This window comes from Pinus tabuliformis, chromosome 2_1 (assembly GCF_031772625.1).
Source record: "Pinus tabuliformis cultivar Carrire ecotype Pingquan chromosome 2_1, CPIR1, whole genome shotgun sequence".
NCBI lineage: Eukaryota > Viridiplantae > Streptophyta > Pinopsida > Pinales > Pinaceae > Pinus > Pinus tabuliformis.
The window spans coordinates 630,701,259-630,713,973 of record NC_142299.1 but is presented as its reverse complement, the minus strand read 5'-3'; the positions used below and the strand labels follow the sequence as shown (position 1 = coordinate 630,713,973).

Sequence of the window (12,715 nt, the reverse complement as noted above, 5' to 3'; positions counted from 1 at the left end):
AATAGAATAGAATACACTACAAGATTGACTAAATTAAATTGGAAAGCTATGGGGCACATTCCAGGAATCCACCATACAACATATGAGCAAAGACTACAATCAAAATGTAGACAGGCTACAATCAAAATGCAGACAGGTTGTCAAAGAAGGGCCTGCTGGATGCAACAGAAGGACTGCACATCCAAATAAACATGATGGCAAATACTATCGAAGCTGGATGCCTTCTCTTGCCCGGGTAGAACTAATCCACACTGTTCCAGGTGCAGAACACGGTCACACGAGGTAAGTATAATCATATGCTTTTGCTCTCCTTTTTTGTATATGGCATATATGGTAAATATGTAAACAATGACACTCTGTGCTTTTGCATATAGTCGATAATGTTAAATATTAGCACTTCCTGGTTTATATCAATTGTGTATAATTTTTGTACATAATATGTGGAATGGGATTTGATATACTTGCTATATATATAGATAGGATTCTGAACCAGAAGACTTCCATAGCCCTTATCTGAAATATGGAACAAGAAGACTTCGATAACCCTACTATCTGAAATATGTACAGGTGCTTTTTTCCTGCTGAAAAACTATATAGGATTCTGAACCAGAAGACTTCGATAGCCCTACCATCTGAAATATGTACAGGTGCTTTTTTCCTGCTGAAAAACTATATAGGATTCTGAACCAGAAGACTTCGATAGCCCTACCATCTGAAATATGTACAGGTGCTTTTTTCGTGCTGGGAAAATGGTAATGCTGGTATAGACACCGCTAATCTGCAAAACTTGATAGCCCTACCATCTGAAATATGTACAGGTGCTTTTTTCCTGCTGGGAAAATGGTAATGCTGGTATAGACACCGCTAATCTGCAAAACAACTCCGGCACTAAACGACAGCTCCCGGCGAGGATTGAACTCGCGACCTTTCGCTTACGAAGCGAACGCTCTACCTCTAAGCTACGGAAGCAAGTCACGTATCTAAAATTATACAGAACATTATTATTATAAATATATCAAAGTTTCTTAGACACGCTGTCATTGTAATTGGAACATTCATTGTTACTTAGGTCTGAATGTGAATGTTTAAACCTTTCTATTTAACAACATTGTAGCCACGTCACTAAGTTACTGTTATACTTCATTTAAAATATTTTATCGTAACGGAAAATGTTTTTCTTTTAAATGAGGATAGAAATATTATATTAATATGGGGCTGCAGCATAACTAATGATAAAATCATCAACTCCGGACAAAATTAGACCATCCTCCACTGTCATAAAAAAATAAGTTCAATACATAGCTGGAAAAATTTTCAAGGGTTCTTTCTTCTAATCTATTTTAGAAAAGTTTGAGAAAGTTTTATGATTTTAAAATACATAAAATTTAGTAAAGAACGTGGTTGTTATTTGCGTCTTCGTGTCCTACATTATAGAGAAATGTTACTATCTCATATACAATGGTTTGTCAAGCTAGTAGATTGTATCTTTTTCGTTGAAATTAACATATGCTGAGTTGTTAAGGTTGAAGACATATATTCTTTCGCAGATTTAGGGCAAAATTCCCAACTATATTACACTCATTTTCAAGAAAACTTATGTTTTCGATGAATAATCATATTTATGATGCTAGCCTGTTGTGTTATACCGTTGTGTTCTAGTTTATTGATCTTGGAAGTAACTAACAAGTGAATTTCTTGTTGAAATGTGTTCCTCATATCTCAAGATTCTTCAAACCTTAAAGAGATTCTTATTATCTATAAGGAACTACTTTATTTTTCAGAATTGTGGAATAGTGTATTAAAAGAAGGGTCTTTAAGAGGGTCCTAACAATGTATTAAAAGAAGGGTCTTTAAGAGGGGTCCTAAAAACTAGACCAAAATGGAATATTTTTTTTGGTAATTCTTTTATACTAGACTTTTTTCTTTGAGAAATTTAAGCCAAAAGAGTAATTCCATATTGCAAATGACTATAAACATTTTTTAGAAACAAGATAAAGGAAATGAAGTACATAAAAGGTTATTGCATGACTATTTTCTACCAAACTCATCTTAGATTTTCCTTGCAAAGCTTGAACTTTGATAAGGTTGGTGGTTTTTTGCTCAAACCCAAACTTGTTAAGGTAGGACTCACTGCAATAAACTTATAGAAACTTTTCTCTACTATATTCGAATCACAGGGGCTTTGCTCAATGAACCCTTGACATAGCACGTGCGTTTATGGCATACTAAACAATACCCTTAATTTGACTACATATTGGAAAATACCTCTAAATAACACTTTTTTAAACCCCCTACCAATACTAACCCAATACATCTTCCTAATTTAAAAAACCCCCTACTTTCACTAGATATTGTAGGTATCCATTTTTTTCATTAACATTTTTTATAACCCTTTATATTTATATCCCTTCATTTTCACCAACAATGGTAAACCAACTTTGTATTTAGAAAGAATAAAATAAATACTAGGTAGCTAAAAACTTGAAAGTTTAAATAAAAAAAGGCAGATATAAGTTTGTTAATTTACAAATACATATTGTGGAAATTTTCAATGGAAAATACACAGATATGAACTCACAAATCCATTGGTCTTCTATTGAATACTGAAAAAGATACACTACAACAGTTCAAACCAAAACCTCAATAATCAACATAATGGCACACCTTTCATCTTGCTTATAGAATATGAAGATGAGAGAAAGTACAATGAATATGGACACATGCAAAAGCCTATCTGGTTGGACTTTGACAAATCGTAGCCCTAACCTTATCATCTAGTGCACTACAGTTGCATGGTAAAAGTGCCAAGTAAGTGTGTCTCCATCAGAAGATGAATTGGAGCATGCAAGCATGCATCCCTTTCTTGAGATGTGTGTCCTCTACCTAAGATGGGAATTTCTCATGCATAAGTATTCTAATTGACTAGGGATCTATACCCTTTTACTAAGAATAGATCATGCATGCTAAAAAAAAATGCATTGGTAATGAAAAACTCTATCCAAAATTGGAATTGCTAGATTTAAAATAACATCTAAACTGGAATGAACTAAAGGTGGCACATGCATGGCGTCATCATGCATGCACCCTCTTCCAAACAATAGTATATTTCACTGTCTCTTGTGGAATGCATGTGCCCTCTATCAAATAATAGTCTATATCACTATCTCTTGTACTTTCATTCAACCTATTCATCTCTAATGTAGGAAAATGGTGAAGGTGCCATATCTGTTATCTTCTTTGGTGCTCCATCATTGGAAGGATCACTAGTTGAGCAACAGGTAAAACTCTCAACACATGCATTAGACATAGATCATAGAGGTATTAGTAATGTGATGGATGTCTATTATGGAGCAAGGTTGCTTGGGAGTGGGAGCAAAAATAGGAAGTGGGAGTGGGGAGCGAAATTTTTAAAAGCTCCCAAGTTGAGAGCGATTTTGGGAAAATTTTATTTGATGCAGATATGTCAACAAAATCATGTAGAATGATGAATTAGTGATAAAAAACATAAAAACATGGATTAAGCCATATACCATCATTCATCTAGTATATAATCTTCATCAACCACAAATCCACAAATTACAAGTTCTCATTTCTATAACATGTAAGGGTGCACATAACCAAAATAGCATCAAGTGTAATCCATATCTGAACTGAATATACATCAACAAATAGGCTTCATATGGTCTCTGGCATCCAAAAAAATCATGCTACAACAAATACCTACATATCATCAAAATCATTGTCTATCTTGGGATCTTTGTCTTTAACCTCACCCTCTAAGCATTAACATAAGATAAAAAATTGTAGCAGGTCAAGTCAAGATTTTGTTTGAGTGATGGGTACTTTTTTTAGTAGGGTCATGATAGAGGAGTTTGACAACCAATGTCATTAACATCAAGTTACATAAAAGGCTTGGTGCTCTTGATTAAATATGAGTTTCATACCCTTGTACATGACAAAATCCAATGGAAACATTGCAAACCCCCAATCCTGAAATCCTAAAAAACTAATAAGTATGCTGGATTTTGAGTGAGATCTAAAATTCTACTTTCTCCATATGAAATCCAATGAGGTTGGAACCACTATCAAACATCCTGAGTCATTTCATGGTAATGTTAAAAATTTAAGTAAAAGGATGAAAATGAAAGATAAAGGAGAATGCCACTTTTACTTTATGAATTTACATTACAAAGAATTGCATATCAATACTAGGGCCATAGGCTTCAGTTTTAGGCTACCCTGGACTTCTCGCTCTCAATACTCCCACGATACTCCTGAACCTCTATTTCTCCTTCCCGCTTATTTTTTGTCTCCACATGGCCAATGTATTCTATAAATGATATCTTATAATACAAATTTTTCTATACAACATATAAAAACCCTTTACCCCCCTATTATATGCTCAGTATATTATTTCATTTTTCCTCATTTTTTATGCCCCAATATGAATGTACATTGTATGGTATTTCTTTGTCAGTGAAGCCCAAGTGATTCAAGTAGAGTAGACTCTCCCTCTTATGTTTAATGAGAAATATCTAGCATGCCAAAAGATAGAATAAAGGTCATGACAAGAAACCCAGGGACTAAAGCAATGAGAACACAAAGCCTAGAAAGGCTAGACTCCTCTAATTTGTCTAAAATTAATGGTCTAACTACTCATTTTAATCACCAAGGTTGAGATAGATAACACCTAGGCTACTAAAAATTTGTATAGTATGAGTATTTAAAGACCTAAATGAGATTTAGGGATAACTACCCAGTAAAATTACGAAGGTTGAGATAGATAGTAGCTAGGCTACTAAAAATTGTTAGAGTATGAGTATTTAGAGACCTAAATGACATTGAGAGCCATAAGAACATCGATTTTGAACAGAGAAGGACGGCTAGGGTTTGCAGCAGGAGTTAAGCATTGGGCACCATGGAGAGGCGAGAGGGGGGGAGTTCCACTCCCTCCTACAGTCAGGCAGTCTCCAATCGATTCAAGAAACCTTTGGAGGCTGAAACTGGAATTTTAGGAGGAGGGAAACAAGACAACAGAGGTACACAGGAGTAGGAAAAAATGCAGGAAGAAGTCAGAAGAGAAAAATGAATAGAAGGAGAAAATCAGAATGTAGACACCAAAAATCGAACTGGACTGTGTAAGCCTAGGGCAACTATCACACCCAGAGTGGTGTTAAGTGATCCAACACTACAAGCGCATAGGGAACACATGGCGACTTACGCAGTCATTTGTAAATTCATGGGGTTATGGCCAATGGAGAAGGCTTTACAAGCATGGATAAAGAATCATTGGAAACCTAAGGGGGATATAGATCTACACCTTGGATCAAAGGGTTTCTTCACTATAGTTTTCACTAACATTGAGGATAAAGATAGGGTGTTTGAAGGAGGGCCCTACTTCTATGTTGTTGCAGGCCTCTATATGAGGCCTTGGGTAATGAATTTTGTCCTGAAGCGCAAGACATTCACTTCGGTCCTGGTTTGGGTAAGGTTCTACTCCTTACCACTGGATTATTAGCAGCCAGAATCATTAAAAGCTATAGGAAATAAACTAGGGCATTTTTTAAAAATATCAGAGGCCACCAGGCGAGGAAAGTATACCTCCTTTGCTCGTATATGCATAGAGATGGACCTCTCTGGAGCTCTACCAGATGAAGTGATTCTGAAAGTTTTTGATGAAGAATGGGCACAAGTGGTGGACTATGAGCATGTTCCTTTCAAATGCCGCAAATGCATGAACATGGGCATCTATTTAGGGATTGCCCCTTAAACAAAATAGAAATCAGAACCAAAGCTACCTCAGGGAAAGAAACTGATAGCTTTAACAAAGTGGGAAACAGAGGTAAAGGAGGGAGAAAGTACCAAAATAAATTCAACAAGGAAAAGTAGCCAAGTTAGAATAGGTACAAGGTCCTAGAAGAAGAAGAGGAGCACAATAAAGAAAATCAGACTCTGGAGGAAAACCCTGTGGAGAAAGAAAAAGAAGAGAGTATGGAGGACACACATGATAACAACCAGCAAAAGGAGGATTTGCTGAAAACTATGGAACTTGATAGGGACCAAGAGATGACCCCGAGCGATGTGGGAACAGAGGATCATGAACTGTAGGATATTCTTGATAGGGAGCATCTAGATCTGGAAAAGTTCTTGGAGCAGGGAACCACCAAAGGAATGGATTCGCTACCACAAGAGGAGTTCACTAGAGTGCAATAGTTGTTTCTATGGAGAACGCAGGCAAAAGGTTTGGGAGTCAAAAGAAACCATGATAGTCAAGACAAAGAAGGGGTGAAAACTATGAAGGGAACACCAAGAGTAGCTCCTGGGAACCCAGGCAGGAAAAGAGGTAGGAAAAAACAGAATGAGATGATGATAGAGTGTGGAAAACTCATGATTGATTTAGGTAAGATGAAAGACCTAACGAGTTACTCATTTACAAATCTTTCTTAATGAAGCTCACAACATGGAATATTAGGGGTCTAGGGAGTAAAAGGAAACGAAGGAATCTTAACAATAGAATGACAGAAGATAAACCAGATATGATTTTCATCCAGGAAAAAAAATGTTCAGTGGAAAAAATAAGAGAAATACACAGCAAATGGATGACTAACTATGAATATCTAGAAGTTAAAGAAGACAAAATAGCATGAGGAATTCTCACACTTTTGAACCCTCGGAAACTAGGAATCTCTGATGCTGAAGAATCTAGGAACTATTTATCAATGTTTATTCAACCTTTGGGGGATAAGGAAGTTTATTTAATCACAAATGTTTATGGTCCACAGAAGCCTGAAGACAAACTCAGGTTGCTTACATCACTGGAGGATCTAAGAGACAGGCATTCGGGCATCCCCTAGATTTTGGGAGGGGACTTTAACATGATCAGGTCTCTGTCAGGAAAAAAAGGTGGAACCAGATCACTAAGCAGAGACTCCATAAAATTTTAGAATTTTATAAACAATATGAGGCTAGTAAACACAGAGATAAGTAATGGCATATTTACCTGTAATAACAAAAGGGGAGGAGAGTCTCAGGTGGCCTCAAAACTAGACAGCTTCATTATCTCAAAGGATCTTATCCTAGCAGGCCTTGACTTGTCAGCAATGATACTTCCTTTTGGTGGCTCAGATCATTGGCATGTTCAACTTGAAGCATCCTTTATAGGAACTCCAAGAAATAGACCTTTCAGGTTTGAAAACATTTGGCTCACCCATCCAGACTTTATCAGCAATATTGAAAAATGGTGGAAAGAGGATATGTAAGTTCAGGGCACTAAAATGTTCCTCCTGCATAAAAGATTGAAACATATCAAAATCAGGCTTAAAGAGTGGAATAAGAATGAGTTTGGCAACATTTTTGAAGAAAAAAAAAGTTTTTGAATGGAAGCTACAGGAAATTAATCAGATTCTAATTACAGATGGTTTCAGTGAGGAAAGAAAGGAACAAGCTGAAAACCATCAACAGGAATGGGAAGACTTATGCAAACAAGAGGAAATATTCTAGAAATAGAAATCAAGAGTACAACGGTTAAAAGAAGGAGAAAGGAACACAAGGTTTTTTCACAAATCCACCTTGGATTACAGGTCTCATAACAGAATCTCAAAAATCAAGGATTCTCAAGGAAATCAACTCAATACCCATAAAGAAATAGAAGCTGAGCTGGTTCAACATTTCCAAGGCATAGCAGAGGAACCTCTCTTAGACAGATCACACTACATCAATGACTTCACAAAGCACATTCCTAAGCTTGTGACAATAGAAGACAATTATAATCTAAACAGGCCTGTGAATGAAGAGGAGGTCAACGATGTCGTCAAAGAAATGAAAAATGGGAAGGCACCAAGTCTGTATGGTTTTAATGTAGACTTCTTTAAAGCATGTTGGGGAATAGTCAAGCAGGATATCCTCAATGTGGTGGAGGACTCTAGGAAAAATAGCATTGTTTTAAAGGCGCTCAATACCTTTTTCATATCCTTGATTCCAAAACAGGATAATGCTATGACACCAGCCAGATTCAGACCTATAGCATTATGCAATGTGGTGTACAAAATAATTTCCAAAATTATTGCCAACAGGCTTAAACCCCTTCTACCAACTCTCGTATCTGAGGAGCAAACTGGTATGTGGAAGGAAGACAAATTCTCAACAATATCATTCAGGCACACGAGGTGGTTCACTCACATGTAAGCAATAGGCAGGCAGGAATGATTATGCAACTTGACCTAGAAAAGGCTTATGATAAGCTAAATTGGGCCTACATAAGGAAAGTTCTTATAGCTTATGGATTTGACCATAACTGGGTAAGATGGGTAATGGCCCTTGTAACTACCTCTAGTTTCTCAATCCTGTTAAATGGTTCACCATCCAAGCCCTTTAATCCTTCGAGAGGTCTCAGACAAGGAGATCCTCTCTCACCCTTCCTCTTTATTCTCATGATGGAAGGGTTAGGCCAAGCTATCAAGTCTACCAAAGCAGAAGGAAAAATCCAGGGTCTCAAACTCACCATGAATGGAAATGCTTTGACCCATCAATAATTTGTGGATGATACTATGCTACAGGGTACACCTATAGTCAGGGAAGCTCTAGCCTACAAACAAATCCTGAAATACTTTGCAATGGTTGCGGGCACAAAGGTAAGCCTCTCCAAATCAAAGATTTTATTTTTTAATACTGACATTGCTATTCAGAGAAATATATCCATAATTCTAGGATTTCAAAGAGATATGCTACCAATCCAAATATTTGGGAGTTCTGCTCATAGATAAACCTCTACGCAAGACGGTCTAGGAGCCTGTGATAAATAAGCTACATGAAAAAATACGGAAATGGACAAGTAGGTCTTTGAACTTAGCAGGATGACTATTGCTCACAAAAGCTGTCCTACAAACTGTCCCCATCTTTATGTTTTTATCCCTTCCAACTCCTAAAGGAGTCATGCAACTATGCAAAAATATCCAAAGAGATTTTCTTTGGGGTAAAGGGGAAGAGAAAAAAAATGGGCCTTAGTAGCCTAGGAAAAAAATTTGTAAACCTAAGACACATGGAGGTTTGGGACTAGATGATCCTGAGGTGCTAAACAAATTTTTGGGGGAAAAACTATGGTGGAGATGGCTAAAAGATTCAGCTTCCCCTTGGGCCCAAATTTGGAAACAGAAATATGCAAACAATTGGCAAGACAAGGATCACATTAGAATGTCTGGGATCATCAAAGGCCCACACATTTGGAATAAAGCTTGGGAGATTAGAGCCATTGTTAAGAAATACAGTTTCTGGGAAATTAGAGATGGAAACCTTGCATGGTTTTGGGAGGATAAGTGGCAACAGGAACCTAAATTGTTAAGAGAAGAACTTGCAAATCTCAAGAACGATACTGACAACAAAAGTTTACTCAAAGTAAATGAATTCTGGGATCAGGAAAATAGCGAAGGAAAATGGAGGATATGGAAGAACCTAGTTTATAGTCATAACTCCCCCTTGAAGGCACAGGCAGAAGCTCTAACAGCCATCCTGGAACAGAGGAAGATTCTTGTATCAGCAAATTTAGACCAGCTAAGATGGGGCAATAACAATGAAGGCACCTTTAACTTCAAAGAGGCCAAGCGCAAAGCCCTTGGGCTTGACTTTACAAACCCTGATTGGGTATGGAAGGATCTATGGCAGAACCAAAGCTGGATGAAAATAAAATTGTTCATGTCGTTAGGGCAGCATAGGAAAATTCTAACCTGGGAAAACCTTAGGAAAAGAGGGGTATCTGGTCCATCTAAATGCCAGCTATGTGAATTACAAGAAGAAACTATGGATCATCTTCTCAACCTCTGCCCATTCACTTCCACATTGTGGAATTGGATTGCTTCAATATTCAGACAAAGAGACATGGACATGGGTAGCATTACCAGCACCTTAAAGAAGTGGAGCAAAAATTTCTCTAATAATGAAACAATCAACAAAGCTTGGTCTTTAGCTCCAAGCTTTCTAATCTGGGATATCTAGAAAGAACACAATAACAGAATATTCAAAAACAAGAAAGGTTCTTCACAGAGCATCATGGCACAGATTTTAAGACAACTCAATGAGACGGTAGGAACCCTCATTAAAAACCCCCTGAGAACAACCCTACAAATACTGATGTGCAGATACTACTATAGTTGGGTCTGTAGGGGCTTATCCCACAGGGCAAAAACAAAAATGCAAATCATATAATTGCTGATAAGGATTTCTGGCAACCTCCCCCTCAAGGTTTTATGAAATGCAATATAGGTAGGGCCTCAAAAGGAAACTCGGGCATGGCTGGTTATGGAGGAGTGATAAGGGATGAGAAGTGGTGTATAGAAATCTTCTTTCATAGTAATTTGGGGAAAGCCACAAATAATATGGTAGAGCTCATGGCCCTTGAGCAATTCTTAGAAATCCCAAGGGACTCAAATCTTCATAACATTATAATTGAAGTGGATTCTGAATTGATTATCAATTTTGTCAAGAAACTTTGCTATGGCTCAGCTCCGAAAAAAATTTCGAGACATTGGAGGCTTCTGCAAGTCTATCAAAGGATTCATTCCCACCTGCAAAACATGAGAACCCTGAGTTTCACTCATCGAACAACCAAAAAATTAGCATACATCTTAGCTAATGAAGGGGTACTATGTGCTAAGAGTAACAACAAATATAAATGGATAGAGACCCCCTAGGGTAGGTTGAGGGAAGAATGTCTCAGACAGTAGAACGCGGACTGGGAGCTCTATCAGAGCAGGGGATGCTAGCAGGTTGTAGACTTCAGGAAACAATTGAATTTTAGTTCACATGATGCAGCAGTTCAGGGATAATTATGAAAAGAATGTCCTGTCCTTAGGCCGGAATATGTGATAGCACAAGTATGTACATGAATTTGAATTATACAACAAATCACCTTTTCATTGGCTATGCAGGGAGCTTAGTTAAAGTGTGAGCAGAAAGGAGAAATAGCAGCAATCTTATCAATTTCGTGTGGAAAATTGCAAGGTGGTTATCAATCCAAACAGACCTGAAAGCAACTTTAACGATAGCTTATCAGACTTCGGGTCCAGAAGCAGTGTTAAACATCAAGAAAGTTACTCATATCGGTGTGAATCACTTGCATCTGATGGATTTCAAGTGGACTACATGCATGAGGGTTATCAGCCAAATCAGACTCAAAATTTTTATGGAGCAGTCTCTAAATGTTTATCGGGTCTGATTCAAGAGTTAAAGAGTGAGCTTGTTAGCGTTCCGATATTGTTCTTGACCGATAGATCTCCGATGATAGATCGAACGGTCTTGGCATTCGATTATCCTTTGCGGTTTCGACATCAGGTTTGGTGGGCCTGGAGCCCGGACAGTGGGCCTTAGGCTCAGTTTCCTAGGCTTTTAGTGGCCCACATCTCTTGTGTACATTTTGTAATATGCTTTTATTATCTATTTGAATAGAAGGTTCGACGCTTATTTCAGCAAAAAGAGAGAGCTATAAGAACATCAACACAAAAGATATTTTATATTTTATCTCAATTTTATTTTAATTATTAATTATTAATTATTATTATTTTTTATTTTTAATGTAATTTGACCATTAGAGAAAAATATCATGGACAAAATCATGGCTTGTGAAAACCTAGAGCCAAAAAACCTCGGGCATATTTACTATTTTATTTCAATTATTAATTTTATTTATTTTATGTAATTTTACCAAATCAAAATGTTTACATAACATGACATGACATAACATAACATAACATATATATTCTTGTGAGCAAACATTTAAAAGATACCAGCATAGATCCATCTTAACTCCATCTCTTCTATCTGGTTTCTGTAGAAATTTTGAATAATTTAACACATATTCAACAGAGATTATCCTGATCATGTACTATTGCGGAATACATACACAATACATAAGCTCCTCTATGTTGATCATCAATATAGCAACATCAATAACAATAAAACATCAAGAGCATTCACACATTAACACAGTATGTAACCCGGGGAAAGCATCTCGCTAAAAACCCCACACTATCTGTATATTAATGATTGAGAACATGTAACATTACAAAGTACAATGCTTATCACAAGCAATCCAGTACCAGCTCCACCTGTTACACACAATATAGCTCAGGTCTGATCTCCAAATCTATTCCATTGCTTGCCTGCCTCTCCAGCTCAATACCTGCTCAAGAACTGATGAGAATGGTTTACCAAACTCGTATTTCACCTGCAAAGAATCACTCACACTATGTTGGACGTGAGCACAGGCTACAATTCTTGATATTGGCCAATTCATTGGCATACTCAATCCCTCTGATTGTGCAAATCATCATGCACAACTATAGTCACAACTGATAGCAATATGATCCTCTAACACCTGTCCCTGCTGAAATGAACATGCACTGACATGCAACTGAGTTAACTGATGTATTCTATAGTTTTATTATGAGTTAATAACTTGTGAATTAATTAATAACTAATTCACCCAACTCATCTCTAGTCTATTTGCCAGTTAGACTAAATACAACCAGTTTAACAAAGCTAAACTGAACACAACTCCATCAACTGCACCTCCAGTCCACTAAACTCAACTCACTTGAGTTCTAACTGAAGTCCTGCATGCAAATATTAGTCATCCCATAAGTAACCACGTATTTCCCTCTGGGATCTGCATGTACCACATCCGTAGCTCATTCTGAAGTGCTCCAAGAGAATAAGATCAAGTTTA

The 12,715-nt window shown here is 37.1% G+C and overlaps 1 non-coding gene across 1 annotated transcript; it reads right to left on the bottom strand.

The window, feature by feature from the left end:
• Positions 1 to 897: 897 nt before the first annotated feature.
• TRNAT-CGU (transfer RNA threonine (anticodon CGU)) lies at positions 898 to 969 on the bottom strand. The gene has a single exon. It is a non-coding gene; the product is annotated as a tRNA-Thr (tRNA).
• Between the last annotated feature and the right edge of the window lie 11,746 nt (positions 970 to 12,715).